Raw genomic sequence first — 19907 nt, 5'->3', positions numbered from 1 at the left:
TCTGCTGCATGGCTCCTATACTGAAACAACCCAAGAGATTCAGAATCTCTATAAAGGTTAGTCATGAATCACCAGGTAAAGTTGTAGTCAGAGACCTTGTGGCTAATTTTGACCAGGTGTAGAAATGTAAAGTGGGTACATTTCTGATCATTTTTATCACAGTGGACTTCAGAAAAGATGGAAATATAATAACTTCCTAAAAATAGAAATGGAATTTGCCCCTTTGCCCAAAAGCGTGCTGGGTCTATGATGGATTTAATTTGCATACAGAAACATAGAAGCTAAAAGCAGGAGTAGGCCATTCCGCCCTTCGACCCTGCTCCACCATTTGTTTTGGTCATGGCTGATCATTAAATTCAATATCCTGATTCCCCCTTTCCCCCATATCCCTTGATCCATTTAGCCCCAAGGGCTACATCTAATTTCTTGAAATCAGACAACATTTTGGCCTCAACTATTTTCTCAAACTATGACCCCTAGTTCTGAACTCTGCCACTATTGGGAACATTCTTTCTGAATCTACCCTGTTAGAATTTTATAGTTTCTATGAAATTCCCTCTCACTCTACTAAACTCCAGCAAATATAACATGTCACAAAAGTATGACATCCAAAATTCTTCCCATCTCTTACGGGTGTCTGAGATCGCTATATTTGAGGTGTTTGAACAGCATTCCAAGGTGTTAGGCACAAGCTGAAGTCAGCTGCTAGGATACCGAGGACACATTATGGCCGACAGAGAAACATAATCCTGGTAAGTCAGTTGTGTTACGTGTGGCTTACCCTTAACGTTAAAGACACCCTCAACACTGACCAGGAGATATTCTATTTAAACAAACTGATGTTTCAGTAGCATTCCAAGTGAGAAAATATTCTGAAGAGCACTGAGTATTGTTACATCCATTTCTCCAAAGTTGGCTAACCTGCCTATCATAACTCTGTTTTATGTCCTTGACATAATTGTAAAATTCACATCAAAGAGAAAATGAATCAATCTTACAGCAGGATGGTTATCTGGCATTTGTGCAACATCAATAAAGAGGCTAATAATGTAATCTTATGCTGCTACCTAAATATAATTTACTGGGTTTTGGCAAAAGTTCAGAAATAACTTGCGCTACATGAATCATTGAAGCCCTACACTGCAGAAGGAATCAATTTGGCCCATCGAGTTTGCACCAACAACAATCCCACACAGGCCCTATCCCTGTATTTACCCTGCTAGTCCCCCAGTGCACCTAACCAGCACAAATTTGGACTGTGGGAGGAAACCCATGCAGACATGGGGAGAGTGTGCAAACTCCATACAGTGACGCAAGCTGGGAATCGAGCTCAGGCCCCTGGCACTGTGAGGCAACAGTGCTAACCACTATCCCACCATGCCATCCATGAAGAATGTGTCTATAAGTTCCCTAAAAGTGGCAAAAAAAAGTGGCCAAGGTGATTAAGAAAGCATATGGCATTCTTGTCTTCATCATTGAGTGCAGGAGTTGGGAAATCTATGTTGCAGCCACATAGAACGTTGGCTAGGCCATGTGTGCTGTTCTGGTCACCACATTATCAGAAGGACTTGGAAGCTTTGGAGAGAGTGCAAAGAAGGTTCACCAGGATGTTGTCTGATCTCGAGGGTGTTGGTTATGCGAGGTTGAATAAACTAAGATTATTTACACTGGAAAGATGGTCACTAAGGGGAGACCTGATAGAGTGCTACAAGATTATGAGAGGCATAGACAGATTGGATAGTGAGAAGCTTTTTCCCAGGATGAAAGTGTCAATTACAAGGGGGCACAGGTTCAAATGAGAGGGGGAAAGTTTAAGGGAGATGTGTGGGGGACATTTTTCACGCAGAGAGTAGCAGTTACCTGGAACATGTGCCAGAGGATATGGTGGAAGCAGGCACATTAGTAACATTTAAGAGGCATCTGGATGGGCACTCAAATAGGAAGGGAATTGAGGGATTGGGACCAAGTAAGAACAGAAGGGTTTTTTTTAGTTTAGTTAGGGCATCATGATCAGTATGGGCTTGGAGGGCCGAAGGGCCTATTCCTGTGCTGTACCTCTCTTTGCTCTTGGGTTTGAGCTCTGATTCCAGTAAAGTAGATCTATTCATGAAGGAAAAGGCAATGTTTAAAGGACATGTACGAGACAAGTTTTTTACACAGGGGGTGGTGGGTGCCTGGAACTCGCTGCCGGCGAAGTAGTGGAAGCAAATACAATCGTGACTTTTAAGGGGCGTCTGGGCAAACACATGAATACAATGATAGAATAAATTGATTAGGGATAGTCAACATGGTTTTGTGAAGGGTAGGTCGTGCCTCACAAACCTTATCGAGTTTTTTGAAAAGGTGACCAAAGAGGTGGATAAGGGTAAGGCAGTTGACGTGGTGTATATGGATTTTAGCAAAGCATTTGATAAGGTTCCCCATGGTAGGCTACTGCAGAAAATACAGATGCATGGGATTGAGGGTGATTTAGCAGTTTGCATCAGGCATTGGCTAGCTGATAGAGTATTATCAAATAAATCGGTTGGACTAAAACCTGGTGTTGTCAGACTTTTAGCTGATAGAAGACAGGGAGTGGTGGTTGATGGGAAATATTCAACCTGGAGTTCAGTTACAAGTGGTGTACCTCAGGGATCTGTTTTGGGGCCACTGCTGTTTGTCATTTTTATAAATGACCTAGATGAAGGTGTAGAAGGATGGGTTAGTAAATTTGCTGATGACACCAAAATTGGAGGAGTTGTAGACAGTGAGGATGGATGTTACAATTTGCAGAGGGACATAGATAAGCTGCAGAGCTGGGCTGAGAGGTGGCAAATGGAGTTTAATGTGGAAAAGTGTGAGGTGATTCAGTTTGGTAAGAGTAACAGGAGTACAGAATATAGGGCTAATGGAAGGACTCTTAGTAGTGTCGATGAGCAGAGAGATCTCGCTGTAGATGTGCATAGCTCCCTGAAAGTTGGCACCCAGGTTGATAAGGTTGTTAAGAAGGCATGTGGTGTGTTAGCTTTTATTGGTAGAGAGATTGAATTTCGGAGCCGTGAGGTTGTATCATGACCGTGAGGTTGTAACATGTTACAACTGTACAAAACTCTGGTGTGGCTGCATTTGGAGTATTGCTTACAGTTCTGGTCGCCGCATTATAAGAAGGACGTGGAGGCGTTGGAAAGGGTGCAGAGGAAGTTTACCAGGATGTTTCCTAGTATGGTGGGAAGGTCTTATGAGGAAAGGCTGAGGGACTTGAAGTTGTTTTCGTTAGAAAGAAGAAGGTTGAGAGGTGACCTAATTGAGGCATACAAGATGATCGGAGGGTTAGATAGGGTGGATAGTGAGAGCCTCTTTCCTCGGGTAGTGATGGCTAACACAAGGGGACATAGCTTTAAATTGAGGGGTGATGTCAGAGGTAGGTTCTTTACTCAGAGGGTAGTAAGGGCATGGAATGCCCTGCCTGCAGCAGTTGTGGACTCGCCAACTTTAAGGGCGTTCAAATGGTCAGTGGATAGGCATATGGATAACATTGGAATAGTTTAGGTTAGAGGGTCATTAGCTTGGTTCCACTGGTTGGCGCAACATCGAGGGCCGAAGGGCCTGTACTGCGCTGTAATGTTCTATGTTCTATGTAGAATGGGAATAGAGGGATATGGTGCCCAGGGATTAAGGGTTTTAATTCCAATGGGCAGTATGGTTAGTGCAGGCTCAGAGGGCTGAAGGGTTTGTTCCTGCGCTGTACTTTTCTTTGTTCTTTGAAACTTTAATGGTAAAGATGACCACAATGAAAGGAGATAGAAATTTAAAACCTTTATGTTTCAGTTGGTATTCGTTCAGTAACTACTCACAAATGTTCAGTGGAATTTCATTTATTCCTTTTATATCCATCTACAGCAAGGAACATTGAGAAATTAAGAAGTTTTCTCTTTAATTCTGATTTATTCCATCGTGCCGAATGCTATTTTTACTACCTAGAAACCTATTCAGTGACATATTAAAACCCACTGAAAGGGAGGATATTATTTTCAATAAAACATTCTGTTCTTGTTATGTGAGAAGATTGCATTTTATTTTCCAATCCCTTTACCTCTTTTGAAAACCTTAGGCAATTTATTTTCCCCTTTTGCGCGATGTAAAAGAAACTGATGGTGTTTGGTGTCAGCGCGAGGAAAGGAAAGGTGGAAGAATGAACAATGGAATCCACTGTCTTTGGGAGCTTGAAATAATGGCAAGATGTTTGAATGGAGGGAGGAGAATTTTATTCCTAGAGATGAAAAAGTTGGGACAAATCCCCAGGAATTAATCTGAGGTCTCAGCAACCAACCTGTGTCATCAGTTTTAATAGCCTTGAGGTGCTGGTAAATTATGATGTGATTTTACCACCTTGCTCGATCCAAGACTGGAAAATGCCACCCAAGGTCAACGGACATTTCCTTAGTTTTCCCCTTGTCCATGCTACCCATTGGAACTAAAACCCCTTACCCTCTGGGAACCATAGCCCTCTGTTCCCATCCTATTCATGTGTTTGTACAGATGCCCTTAAAAGTCACAATTGTACCTGCTTCCACTACCTTCCCCGGCAGCGAGTTCCTGGCTTCCACCACCCTCTGTGTAAAAGACTTGCTTCGTACATTTCCTTTAAACATTGCCTTTTCCTTCATGAATAGATCTACTTTAGTGGAATTAGAGCTCAAACCAAAGAGCAAAGAGAGGTACAGCACAGGAACAGGTCCTTCGGCCCTCCAAGCCTATACTGATTATGATGCCCTAACTAAACTAAAAAAAACCCTTCTGCCCTTACTTGGTCCCAATCCTTCGATTCCCTCCCTGTTCATGTGCCCATCCAGATGCCTCTTAAATGTTGCTAACTCCAATTCTGTGATGGGCAGGGCGGTAGAATTCCGGTGTTGGACTCAATGGTCATTTCAGCATGTTTCAGCAGAGATGAACTTGAATGGTATTTTGGATGGAGAACAGCCATAGAGGACTGACTTCATCAAGCCAAACAGACACTTTCCTGCTCCTAAGGCAGTATCAGAAGATTAGCATTCAGTTACCATTAATTTTCAAAAGTCTAAAATCTCAAGAGTCCCTGTTTGGAGTAATGCAACCAACCTTGCTCAGTGTTACTGAAGCAGGATCGGTGTAGTGCAAGTGTGGTTTTGTAAGCACAGGGTTACTTTTGCTCTTCTCCAGTTTTATATGAAGACCCAATTGTTATGCATGCCCCTATGGGCTAAGGGTGTAGGAAGAATCACATGGTAGACTTGGTAACTTGAACACTGGGAGCTCTTTATTTGAGATGTTCTCTGTTCTACAGTCAGATATCAGACTGCCCCATAGGCTGTCACACTGGGAGGAGCTAGTTCCCCAAGGGTCACCTGACCCACACTCTTAAAGGGGCAGTCCGCATGCCAAAATACCAACATACAATGTATACATATATCACACCAATGGGCACAATCCCAACCAGTTCTTGTTCTTTATCTTTAAATGTGCCCTTGAGATCACCATTTTAAATTTAATTATATATACTACAATACCATAAGTGCCACATACACCTTAAAATCGTTCTACACTACTGGATTAGTCATTGGATGCTGATGCTAGCACAAAACAGACATATTAAATTTATATTGCATGAATAGGCAGGGAATAGAGGGATATAGACTGTGTAGAGGCAAGAAAATATTACATTAGAAAGGCATCCATGTCGGCACAGACTTGGTGGGCCGGAGGGTCTGCTCCTGTGCTGTACTGTTCTTTGTTTTTTGTTCTATTTGACAGCAATCCATGAAGAATTGGTCTGTGCTATAAATGAGAACGAGCATTGAGAGGGCACAAGAGCAGACCATCAAACAATGGGCTGGCTGTGTTTGCACAGAACATGAATAAAAGGGTTTAGTCCATTGAAATTTAGTGTGGATGTGGTAGGCAGTGTGGTGCTATGTAGCAATGGCAGCAGCAACTGCTGTTTTCCAGGATGAGTGGAGTGAGGATGAGAACTAATCTAAACAAAAGAACATGATAAAAAACTTAGTGAAAAAAAAATTCACGCAAGTTTACGCTGAGTTCTGGATTAGGTTGTTTTCTTTGAAAGCTTATCGGGGTCAAATGCAAAGCCATCTTTTAACCTACACTCTATTTTACAGTTAGTATCTGGGACAGCAGGGTTGCAGGAAAGTGCCTTGATATTGTATTTTAATGCATTCTTTATTAAAGATTTTTCATATATTTAAATGTTGAGGAGAATTAAAATCATAGGCTGCAACCTTACCACCCTGCCCACCACAGGATTCAGAGCAGGTGAAGGGCGGACAATGGAAAGGCTCGTTGACCTTGGGCAAGATTTTACGGTTTTGGGATGAGTGAGGCCGTAAAACCCAACCTATGAAATCCCTACCATGCAGAAGGAGGCCATTCGGCCCTTTGAGCCTGCATCGACAACAATCCTACCCAGGCTTTATCCCTGTAACTCAATATATTTACCCTAACTAGACCCCTGACGCTAAGGGACAATTTAGCATGGCCAATCAACCTAACCCGCACATCTTTGGAGTGTGGGAGGAAACCAGAACACCTGGAGGAAATCCATGTGAACATGAGGAGAAAGTGCAAACTCCACACAGACAGCAACCCGAGGCCAGAATTGAACCTGGGTCTCTGGCACTGCGAGGCAGCAGTGGCACCCAGATGTGATTAAGATGTATCTCAAGCATTACCTGAATGAATATTACTGTTTCTGCTAGACCAAGGCTGAAATGCCTTGAAGTATATCATCAGATTCTACCGCCCATGCACATTGCCTTAGTTGCCAGTTATTTGTCCCAGCCATAATAACAGTTCTGTGTCATCTCTAAGAAGGAACTTCATGTATAATATTTGCTTGAATAATGAAAATTAGGCCATTAACCCAATTCAGTACTTGCAATTAATAAGTCCTCTGGCATTGTGTTCAGTTTGCCCCCCCTGTGCGAATATCTCTTCTACAGAGTTTGTTCCTATGTTGCTTTGTGGTTTAGTTTCTGACTGTCAGAGACCTTACATTAATTTATAAGACATCCCCCTGACTCTTCTCATGGAGAGGAATGAGAGAGAAATGAAACCACTGTTTCCTTCCTTTGCTTGTCATAATAAGTGTGCTTTTTCTTAAAGGAATATAATTGTGTTTGCTAATATTGCAGTGTGTGGTCAATTTCAATACCCAGCAGCAAGTTTTTGTGGGTTTGAATATAAAGGGCTATGTATTCACATTTTTACCCTGTAAATCTAATCCTTAATCACTCAGCACTCACACTTAAACTTGAGAAATGATCATTAAAGAAGAAAGTTCATTTTTATAACTTACAAAGGAATAGTTCAAAAGTCAAGTGATAGGCTGGTGAAGAAAAGATTCTTTTCCACTTTTGAAGTGTAGCTGGGTGAATGCAATAGCTAAAATAGGAAATCAAAATCTTTTCAGGGTTCCATTGAAAAGGTGAATTTTCAACAAATCACCAGGTGAATTTCTAATAGTTTTATTACCAGTAGGTCACTTCTCTGTGCTGATGGACTTTAACAGTGTTGCTATCCTTGCTGCTGGTTCTTGCTGTGCTATTTCTGGATTGATTGACTTCTTCCTGATACTTAGAGTCAGTAAGATTGGATATCTGAGGGCTGTTTAAATCACAAAAGAACCTGATCAATACATCTATTGTTCACCAAGAATGATTTAAGTTTGAAGCCATTGCTACACAGTGGGTGATCGATGGTGGCCATTCATACCCTACTTATGCTTTAACTGATTTCTCTATGGTACTCTTTATTAAACTTTGGACCTGGAGACAGTGGGTAGAATTCTCCCAACTGGGGACTAAGTCCTGTGGTGGGAGCAGGAACATGGAATGTTTCTCTCTGAGGAAGTGAGTGGGAAAACAAGCCATTCTTTCCTGTTCCAACCTCATAAATGATGTAACCAGGCCTTTACACTGTATCCTGTAGCACACAGCTGTGGTGTTCCACGGTCCAGGGTTGCTGGTGGCCTTCATTATGATTTCTGAAGGCATTGTTTAGTTGAATTCCGACACCTCCATGCCATGTTTTTCCAGGTGTGCTTTCCACCAGTCCCTTTTCCCATTGATGTTGTGGAGAATGAGGTGTGGAAGATTCTGTTTGGGCCTTTATCTGCATCCTGTTAGAAGGACCCAACTCCGTATCATACCGGCCTCCAACAGGTTCCGTGCAACAGCAGAAGATCCCGTGGGAATTTCAAACCAGCATAAAACATTATTTTTTGGGCCTCCCACCAAATTCTCCCCCGCCGCCTGCCATTGAACCCCCCACCACGGGGGGTGGGGCGGGGGTGGGGAGGCATGGGACAATTTTGCCCACTGAGTCCACAAGTCTATAGATTTTGAGTTTGGGATAAGTGCACAAACAACAAAGGGGTGAATTCCACAAATGATTTTGTTTGGATATGCCCATCCCAGGTGGGAGAAGGGGTGTGCATTCACCCACGCTTGTTCCATTAGGAACTTTCTGGAGACTTTTGAGTCTATGCAGAAATTGCAAAAAGTCACTTGATCCCGGGCAGCCGTTTTAGCAACGTTAGCTCATTTATAAAAGGAAATCCAGCTCCAGAAAATTCTCTGCTGTCCACAGTTCATGTTTAACGTTATGAATATGACATGCCTTTGACTGGGCGTGACGGTTACCTCTTGAGATTACCTCTTGACTGGTAATCAAGTGGTAAACTTTCAGCTTAATTTGTAATCGTGCAAAAGATGTAACAATGAAACTTTGGCAATCATCCTACCTAAATTAAATAGCTACTGGATTTCTCCCTCGACCACTGGGAGACATTTTTAATTGAAAATTGAGAGGTGAAATGGTACACTTTACTCTGTATAAATATGGCATAATCCATATAAAATAGCGGTCAGTCACGAGGAAGAAAAAAAATTATTATATTGGAATGAATAGCTTTTATTTCTGCCAAAGGTAACATTTTTCTCTACACTGCATAGACGGTGATTATATTGAAATTCTACTTTCAACAAAGTCTACCAGAGGTTAAAGTAAAGTTGTTTAATTAGTCACAAGTAAGGCTTTCATTAACACCGCAAGGAAGTTACTTGCATTAACACTGCAAGGAAGTTCCTGGGGCAAGGAAATTCCCCTGGTCGCCACACTCCGGCACCTGTTCTGGTCAATGCACCTAACCAGCACGTGGGAGGAAACCGGAGCACCCAGAGGAAACCCACGCAGACATAGTGGGGGGGATGTGCAAACTCCACACAGACAGTGACTCAAGCTGGGAGTTGAATCTGAGTCCCTGGTGCTGTGAGGCAGCAGTGCTAACCACCATGCCACCATGCTGCCCTAAGCATCCATTACAAAGAATGAAACCAATACCAATGAGTTGCGTCCACTCAAGCTTTGCCTTTTTATCATCAGAATGTCGTTATTCCTTTAATTGGAATCAGGCAAGTGGGTGATTAGGTAATTGTTTTAAACAGATGACAGCTTATTTTCTGGGAAGTCTGGTGTAGCCTGTTGTTTTAGAAAGAGTAATAGAGGTTTACAACATGGAAACAGGCCATTCAGCCCAACTTGTCCATGCCACTCTTTTTTTTAAATCCCGAAGCTGGTCCCAATTGTCTGCATTTGGCCCATGTCCCTCTATACCCATCTTACCCATGTAACTATCTAACTGCTTTCTAAAAGACAAAATTGTACCCACCTCTACTACTACCTCTGTCAGCTTGTTCCAGACACTCATCTCCCTCTATGTGAAAAAAATGCCCTTCTGGACATTTTTGTATCTCTCCCCTTTCACCTTAAATCTATGTCCCCTAGTTTTAAACTCCCCTACCTTTGGGAAAATATATTGATTATCTAGCTGATCTATGCCCCTCATTATTTTAAAGATCCCTGTAAGATCTTCAGCCTTCTACGCTCCAAAGAAAAAACTCCCAGTCTATCCAGCCTCTCCTTTTAACTCAAACCATCAAGTCCTGGTAGCATTCTAGTAAACCTTTTCTACACTCTTTCTAGTTTAATAATATCCTTTCTACAATAGGGTGACCAGAACTTGACACAGTATTCCAAGTACGGCCTTACCAATGTCTTGTACAACTTCAACAAGACGTCCCAACTCCTGTATTCAATGTTCTAACCAATGAAAGAAAGCAAGCTGAATGCCTTCCTCACCACTCTGTTCATCTGTGACTCCACTTTCAAGGAGCTATGAACCTACACCCCTAGATCTCCTTATTCTGTAACTCTCCCCAACGCTCTACCTAAGTAAGTCCTGCCCTGGTTCAATTGTATGTTTTTAATTCATTTATGGGATGTGGGCATTATGGCTGGGCCAGCATTTTGTGCCCACCCCTAACTGCCCTCCATTTCAGAGGGCAGTTGAGAGTCAATCGCATTATTGTAGCTTTGGAGTCATATGTAGGCCAGAGTAGATGAAAATGGCAGATTTCCTTCCCTAGAGGACATTAGTGAACCATCGCTGCCAGCAAGAATGGCGAATTTGGTGTTCAGTCATTCATTGCAGCAGGCTTGGAGAATCCTAACCATGGGCGAGGCTGGAGAATTCTGGCCATCATTTTATAGTTCGGGCCAGGCACTTGAGTTATTGATGGATATTTCTTGGAATGTGAGCATCATTGTTTATTTATTGCAAATTCTTAACTTCTCTGAGAAGGTGGATGCTGAGTTTTCTTCTTGCACAATGCCCTTTCAAAGAATTCTTCGATGGGAAGGCAATGATTTCATGGTGTTATCACTGGATTATTAATCCAGAAACTCAGCTAATGTCCTGGGGACCCGGGTTTGAGTCCCACCATAGCATATAGTGGAATTTGAGTTGGATTAAATGAAGTCTGGAATTAGTGCACCACTATAGTATGAGCATTGAGATTGTGCTGTATACATGGTATGCTGTTGACCATTGCAATAGAGGGCTAAGAAAGACTGTTGTGGTCCATCACCCTGGTTCTGGTGTCTGTAAAATATGACCCACCATGCCATTCTGTCAACTTATTGAACTCTTTCTCCTGAATTTGTTGATGCAGCTCCTAAATTCATTCAATCTCACTCCCCAACTTCTTAAGTAATTGAAACATAGAAACTAGAAGCAGAAGTAGGCTATTCGGCCTTTCGAGCCTGCTCCACCATTCATTTTGATCATGGCTGATCATCGAATTCAATATCCTGATCCCCCCTTCCTTCCATATCCCCTGACCCCTTTTGCCCCAAGAACTATATCTAGTTCCTTCTTGAAATCTGACAACTTTCTGGCCTACTTTCAGTAGTAGTGGATTCCACACATTCGCAATTCTCTGGATGAAGAAATTCCTCCTGACTTTCCTTCTGAACCTTCCCTTCTATTGTTGTTGCGGGGAGAGGGGAATGTTTACATAACAAAGGGAAGGCTCAGAAATGAGTTTGTAGATGCTAAAAGATATGGACAAAATAAACATCAGGATGCTCAACATAGACAAGTGACGTAGCCTTAGAAATCTGCCAATATTCAATGCTTCAGCGTTATTTGGACAGGCTGAGTGAGTGGGCATATTCATGGAATATGTGGGTGAATGTGAGGTTTTCCACTTTGGTACAATAATAGGAAGACCGATTACTTGACTGGATATAAATTAAGAGAGGTGGATGCTCAGTGAGACATTGGTGTTCTTGTGCATCAGTCACTGAAAGTAAGCGGCCCGGTACTGCAGGCAGTGAAGAGGGCAAATGGTACATTAACTTTCATAGCGAAAGGATTTGAATGTAAGAATAGGGATGTTTTGCTGCAACTCTATAGAGCATTGGTGAGGCCACACCTAAAGAATTGTGTGTAATTTTGATGTCCTTATATGAGGAAGGATGTCTTTGCTACAGAAGGAGTACAGCAAAGGTTTACCAGGTTGATTCCTAGGATGGCATGTTGTCATATGAGGAAAGACTAAGTTGGCTGGGATTATATTCATGGGAGTTTAGAAGAGTGCGCAGGAAACTCTTAGAAACTTACAAAATTCTAAAAGAGTTAGGCAGGGTAGATTCAGCAAAAATGCTCCCAGTGATGGGGGAGTCCAGAACTAGTGACTATAGTCTGGGGATAAGGGGTAAGTAAATTGAGATGAGGAGAAATTTCTTCACCCAGAGGGTAATGAACTTGTAGAATTCACTACTACAGTTTGATTTCAAGGCGGAATTAGACAGAGCTCTTGGGGTTAAAGGGATCAAGGGATGGGGGGATTAGGATATTGAATTCAATGATCGTTGAAATCCTACAGTGCAGAAGCAGGCCATTCGGCCAATCAAGCCTGCACCGACAACAATCCCACCCCAGGCCCTATCCCACATTCCCACACATTTACCCTGCTAATCCCTCTAACCTACACATCCCCGGATATTAAGGGGGCAACGTAACATGGCCAATCAACCTAACCTGCACATCTTTGGAGTGTGGGAGGAAACTGGAGCACCTGGAGGAAACCCACGCTGACATGGGGAAAATGTGCAAACTCCACATAGACAGTGACACAAGCCAGGAATCGAACCCAGAGCCGTGAGGCAGCAGTGCTAACCACTGTGCCACTGTGCCATCCATGGTCAGCCATGATCAAAAAGAATGGCAGAGCAGGCTCGAATGGCCTGCTCCTGCTGCTATTCTCTATGTTTCTATATTCCAAATGTATGCAGAAAAATACGTGGAACGTACAGGAATATGTAGGAACTTGAAAAGACTATCAGGATTAACAAACCTGTCCTTTTCTATTGCTTTCAATTACATGGAGTAATGCTTTTTCCTAACTCTATCATCAGTTTAAATTGTAGACTGTAGCATACAATTTCTCCCCTGTACTCTGTGCACTGATCCCTAGATAATGCACAATGTGCAGATGACAGTAATACCCAGCCAACAACCAGCTACTGGGTGACAGGCGAGTATTCTAAATCAAGCTGCCACACAATGACTGGTTGGCATTTGTGTTTCAGAACAAGTAGAGTGGAAAAAATATTGCTATTGTACATACTTTTATCCATCTCGACTGACCTTCTCTGCCTTTAGCGTTAGCTTATAAGTGTGAGTAACTGTGCTGTCGACAAAGGATTGTTTCCACAGTTGGCTAGGCCTATATTTTAAAAACAACAGTCTGCTACAGGGAACTGGCTAATTATTACACCGAGGATATTGCAAAGAAAGCAGGTAAGCGGAGATTGCTGCTTTCAGTGCTGTATGACGATTTATATGTGTGTCAGTCAGGCAAAGTTTCTGTCAATGTTGTGTCAAAGTGAAATGGTCAGTCAAAGTTTACATATGACCATAAAATTTTACAGTGGCTTAAATATGGAGTTCTAGTTTCACCAGCATTTTTAAATACGACCAACAGGACAATTGCTTCACTCTTCTGCGGCCATTGCTGTGATCGTGTAGGTATACTTAGCAAGTGATCGCGGAAATAAATCGAAGCGAAAAGTGAGGCAGACCTGAAAACTCTGGGGAAACAAACTATGCTTTGATTTGAAGGTTTTCCTCTGAAGTACAGAAAATGGTTACATATATAATTCAGCCCTCGGTTTGCAGGCTTCATTCAAAAAAAACTTTCACTGTGGAATGTGATCTCCAAAACGCCTGTAAAAATCACAGAACCCAAAATGATAAAAATGGGATTTGACAGGTGTGGAATCTGAACATGGAAGCATTCTCAAGAGAGCAACATACTTTAAGTTGGTGCACGAGCCTAATTTCTCAATGTTTTCCCACTGGTAAAACTGCTCACTGTGTCATTTTATATAGTGACTCCTATTCTGTCACCATTAATCAGCGCACCAAATTCAGGGGAGGCAATGGCCAAGTCGCTAGACTATTAATCCAGAAACTCAAGTAATGTTCTAGCCTAGAATTCTACCACGGCAGATGGTGGAATTTAAATTCAATAAAAAAAACTGCAATTAAAAGTCTGACAATGACCCAGAAACAATTTTCAATTGTCAGAAAAACCCATCTGATTTATTAATGTCCTTTGGGGAAAGTTCATCAATGTCCTTTAGGAAATCTGCCATCCTTACCTGGTCTGGCCTACAAAGACACAGCAATGTGGTTGACTCTCAACTGTTCTCCAAGGGCAACTTGGGCTGGGCAATAAATGCTCACAGCAGGCGACGCCCATGCTCCACATATGAATAAAACAAAAATTGTGTTTGGCATTGGGATGGAATCTACAAAAGCATTGGCAAAATTCCCAAGTCCCAAGTAATAGAGAGTGGCTTATTTGATCTTAACCTTGAATATCACTGGGGTGAAATCGGAAAGCTCCCACACTCAGACATGGTGATTGTGATGTGCAATTATTCTGTGCAAATGATGCAGGCAGCACACTATGTTCATGCAGCCCAGGCACTGAAACCTGCTGCTGAGTAGCTGCATGCCACAGCAGGAAAGCCAAGTTGGTGCAATGCTAGCACCATTTAAAGCTATGCTGCACCGCTTACAATCAGGCTGTACCACATGAAGTGAGTGACATTCTGACTGCAGCATGGGCTGAAGCTCCTTGAGCAACATTTGAAGGTCTTCAAGAATGACACAAAATGGCAAGACAAGCAAGAGAATATGTCCCCAGGCTTTCTGAATGCTGAATTCACTGCTACGTAGTGTTTCCTTCCTTTGGGTGCCAGGAGGTCATCAAGACACAAGCACTGACAATGAGAGCAGATGACAGTGGATGTCAATGTTACCAGTCTGATTAAAGGACATGGATTCAGTGCCTCAAGGAGTTTAATGGTCTCACAGAGTGATTAAGTTCGATGAATGCTTCCTTACATTGCATAGGCCACAAATTGCTCCAATAACTTCACTCACTGCTCCAATCAGTAAGCGATACCAACCACAAATCAAGCTTATCTGCTTCGCCTCAGCCTCACACATATGACACGGCTGGAAGGTCTCACAGCTTCCACAGATTGTCAGCTATTCCACTATGGCGGGCACATCTACCAAATACATTGCATTACACTCACTGACACTTTTCCCTCTCAGTTGCACAAAAGGATGCTCCATTCTAGACAGCATCAGGAAAACAGCAAGAAGCAGGCGAGGCTGCATTCCCTGGGTTCCTTGAAGGAGATGGTGGGACTGATTGGAGTGACAACCACTAGAGTCCTGGCCAGTGTTGTCACTGAAGCCGTCAAGGTGCCTAACGCACCTTCTCCAATCCAACTCACCATCCTGACTTGGAAATATATCATTCCTCCGCTGTGATAGAATCACTACAGTGCAGATAAAGGCCATCCGGCCCATTGAGTCTGCACCAAGTCTCCAACAGTGCATCTTACTCAGGCCCTATTCCAGTAACCTCATATATTTACCCCGCTAATCCACCGAACCAACACATCTTTGGACATTAAGGGGCAATTTAGCATAGCCAGTCAACCTAACCCACATATCTTTGGAGTGTAGGAAAAACTGGAGCACCTCAAGGAAACCCGTGCAGGCATTGTGGGAACGTGCAAACTCCACACTGTCACCCAAGGCTGGAATTGAACCTGATGTTGTGAGGCAGCAGTTGCTGGTTCAAAGTCCTGCTATGCCTTCCTTAACAGCACTGTTAGTGCATCTACTCTACATGGCCTGGCGTGATTCAAGACAGCAGCTTGCTACCACCTTCCCAAGGATAATTATGGATGGGCAATAAACTCTGGCCCAGCCAGTGAAGCTCACATCCTTTGAATAAATATAAAGAGAATCCCACTGTAGCCTCATCCCACAATCTGATGTGAAGTACAAGTGGTGGATGGTGTCTCCATGCACTTCTTGCTTATTTCCCAGCCCCAGACACTCACCCTAATCCTGCCCTATGGCCAAATGCTTTCACCAACTCCAACATCTCCCACCCAGTCAGCGAGTGATGTCTGGAACTGAAGGCCTAGAGCTCTGGGAAGAAGCACCATCACTTGAGCTGATGCCAGCAGCACGGTAGCACAGTGGTTAGTACTGCTGCCTCACAGCTCCAGGCACCCGGGTTCGATTCCCGGCTTGGGTCACTGCCTGTGTGGAGTTTGCACATTCTCCCTGAGTCCATGTGGGTTTTCTCTGGGTGCTCCGGTTTCCTCCCACAGTCCAAATATATGCGGGTTAGGCTGATTGATCATGGTAAATTGCCCCTTAGTGCCAGGGGGACTAGCAGGGTAAATGCATGGGGCTGAGGGGATGGCACCTGGGTGGGATTGTGGTCGGTGCAAGCTCAATGGGCCAAATGGTCTCTTTCTGCACTCTCCATGCTATGATCATTGGTACTGCGTGTTCCTTAAAGGATAGTACAGTATTTCATCATAACCAAAGATACCAGTTCTCAGAGGCTTTCAGGATCTCACATGAGTCCGGCTACTTGTCCTAGGGCAAATTACTTGAATTGCTGAGGTACCAACACCAGGGAGTGACAATGGTTCTGAGGAATGCAAACCTGCTGCCCTTTAACAGGATTGAAGTGTTCATTCTTGCAGTAGGGAAATGTGCGGGGGATGTTTTTCACTCAGAGGGTGGTGGGTATTTGGAATATGCTGCTAGACGAAATGGGAAACAGACACATTAGCAACGTTTAAGAGGCATCTGGATGGGTACATGAAAAAAAACCAAAGAAAAAATACAGCACAGGAACAGGCCCTTCAGCCAGCCACAGACGGCTATGGAGGCCAGATCATGGAGTGTCTTTAAGACAGAGATAGCTGGGTTCTTAATTAATCAGGGGATCAGGGGTTAAAGCAGGAGAATAGGGATGAGAAAAATATCAGCCATGATTGAATGGCGGAGCAGACTCGATGGGCAGAGTGGCCTAATTCTGCTTCTGTGTCTCATGGTCTTATGTTCTTTTGGGCCTTTACACCTGCAGTGACCATGCTGCCCACCTGAACTAAAACCCCCTCGCCTTCCAGGGACCATATCCCACTATTCCCATCCTATTGATGTATTTGTCCAGACGCCCCTTAGAATAGGCAAGGAATGGAGCGTAAGGGCCAAAGGTTTTATTTTTGTGTAGTTAGGGCATTATGATTGGCTTGAACTTGGAGGGCCTGTGCTGTACTTTTCTTTGTTTTTTCTTTGTTCTTTGTTAGTACAACACTCTGCCAATGTCTTTGTTGCTGCTGTCACACAGCCTAGACTGTTGTCCAAACATGTGTGGAGGTGGAGCAGTCTGAAACCAGGCCTTCATGGTCCACAGTTGTAAGCCGATCACAATTCAGTTTCCTTCCACCAGCTGTGCTGCATCTATCACATTAATACTGTATAGGAACACTCGGGTAGTCAAAGACACTAGCAAGGCAAGCTCTAAGGGAATGCACAAGAGTGATTACTTGACTTGTTTTTTCTTTCTTGGGCAGTGGCCATCACTGGCGAGGCCAGGATTTATTGGCCATAGCTAATTACCCAATCCTCATTGCCATAGCGGCGAGCCAACTTCTTAAACTGCTGTAGTCCATCTGGTGTAGGTTCACCCATAGTGCTGTTAGGTAGGGAGTTCCAGATTTTGATCCAGTGATAGTGAATGAATGGTGACACAGCTCCAAGTCAGGGCGATGTGTGACTTGGTGAGGAATTTGCTGGTGGTGATGTTCCCATAGCCAAAAAAGAAAATGCTGGAAAATCTCAGCAGGTCTGGCAACATCTATAAGAAGAGAAAAGAACTGACATTTCAAATCCAGATGACCCTTTGTCAACACTGTTCCCATTTATCTGCTGCCCTTGTCCTTCTAGATGGTAGAGATCATGGGTTTGGAATGTGCATCTTGTATATGACAGCCACTTCTGTCACTGTGTGTTGGTGGTGGAGGGAGTGAATGTTTATGATGATGAATGGTGAGCTGATTATGTGAGTCGCTTTGCTCTAGACAGTGTTAAGCTTCTTGAGCGTTATTGGAGCTGCACTCATCCATGTAAACGGAGAGTATTCCAATTGATTCCTGACTTGTGCTTTGTAAGTGGTGGACAAATTTTGGGAGTCAGGAGATGAGTTACTCACCACAGAAAGTCTGGCCTTAGATCTGCTCTGATAGCCACAGTATTGCTATGACGGGGCTAGTTCAGTTTCAGTTCAATGGTAAGATCTCCGGATGTTGATAGGGGTGGAGATTCAGCAATGGTGAATGCCAAGGGGTGATGGTTAGATTCTTTCTTATTGGAAATGGTTATCACCTGACACTTGCATGACATGACTGTCACTTGTCACTTTTCAGTCTAAGCTGGAATATTGCCTAGGTCTTGCTGCACATGAAAATGGATTACTTCATGTACAGTTTCTGAAGATCATGAATGATGCTGAACATTGTACAAACATCCAGACTTCTGCTGGGAGGGAGTTCTCCTGTCCTGCCTGCCAGGGCACAAACCACGCAAAGGTCCACTGACCTCAGGCGGAATTCTCTGGTTTTGGGGTGAACGCAGCCGGAGATTCCCACCCCTAATTTTATGGTAGAAGGAATGTCACTGATGAAGCAGTTGAAGATGATTGAGCCTAGGATGCTACCCTGAAGAACTCTTGCAGTGATGTCCTGGGGCTGAGACGATTGACCTACAACAATCATAACCAAATTTCTGTGTATTAATATGACATGACTGGAGAGATTTCCCCCTGATTCCAATTGATTTCAATTTGAATTCAGACCCTTGATCAAATGCTGCTTTGAGTCAGGGGCAATCACTCTCAACTTCACCTCTTGAAATCAAACCTTTTGTCCATATCTGGACCCAAGGCAGTATGAGGTCAGAAGGCAGTTTATTGTTGTGCCGCTTGGCATCACTGTCGATGGTACGTTTCACCACTTTGCTGCTGAATGAGAGGCAGAATGAGATGGGACATTAATTGGCCGGGTTGGATTTATCCTGCTTCTTGTGTGCAGAATGTAGTAGGGTAATTTTCCAGGCTAGACTCCAGTGATGTAGCTTCACTGGAACAGCTTGGCTAGGAGCACATTAAGTTCGGGAGCACAAGTCTTCAGTACTATTGCTGATATATTGTCGGGTTCCGTAGCTGCTGCAGTATCTATGCTTCTAGCCATTTCCTGATATCATGTGGAGTGAATCGAACTGGCTGAATACTGACACCTGTGATGGGGCTTCAGGAGGAAGCAGAGGTAGATCATCCACTTGACACTTCTGGCTGAAGATTGTTGCCCTGGTAAGATTCCAGCGCATGTATTTAGATCATTAACACCCAGGCCTCTGGATTATTAGTCCCATAACAAAAGTAGATGTTAGCACACTGTACTGTACAATACCTGTATAACCACGTGACAGTTTTCATTTCTCCAATTGATCTACCTGACAGACAATTAAACAGATCAAAGCTTGACATTGTATCCCAGTGTTTACCAGGAGCTCTAAATTGCATTCCAGTGTTTGCCAGGAATTCTACATTTCATTCCGGTGTTTGCCGGGGGTACATATTGCAAAATTCCACATTCCCAGTGTGTGTTTACGAAGTTTATTTATTTATGCCACAAGTCAGCTTACATTCGCATTGTAATGAAGTTGTAGTGAAAATTCCCCAGTCGCCACACTCTGGCGCCTGTTTGGGTACACTGAGTGAGAATTTAGCGTGGCCAATGCACCTAACCAGCACATGTTTGGACTGTGGGAGGAAACCAAAACACCTGGAGGAAACTCACGCAGACACAGGGAGAACATGCAAACTCCACACAGACAGTGACCCAAGCTAAGAATTGAACCTAGGCCCCTGGTGCTGAAAGGCAAGTGTGTGAACCACTGTGCCACCATGCTGCCCCGATCTTTCATTTTTTAAGTTTAATGATTTGAAAATCACAGGCAGTATTGATATTCCTGGGGCACATTCAGGAGGATTTTTTACCCAGATTAGGTTCAAATTTGATCTCTGGGCTTACTTGAAACTGGGTTGAGGTGTGGACCTTTACTGAGCTGC

This window comes from Carcharhinus amblyrhynchos, chromosome 15 (genome assembly GCF_965287045.1).
Source record: "Carcharhinus amblyrhynchos chromosome 15, sCarAmb.v2.hapA, whole genome shotgun sequence".
Classification (NCBI taxonomy): domain Eukaryota; kingdom Metazoa; phylum Chordata; class Chondrichthyes; order Carcharhiniformes; family Carcharhinidae; genus Carcharhinus; species Carcharhinus amblyrhynchos.
This window is presented reverse-complemented; position numbering follows the sequence as displayed.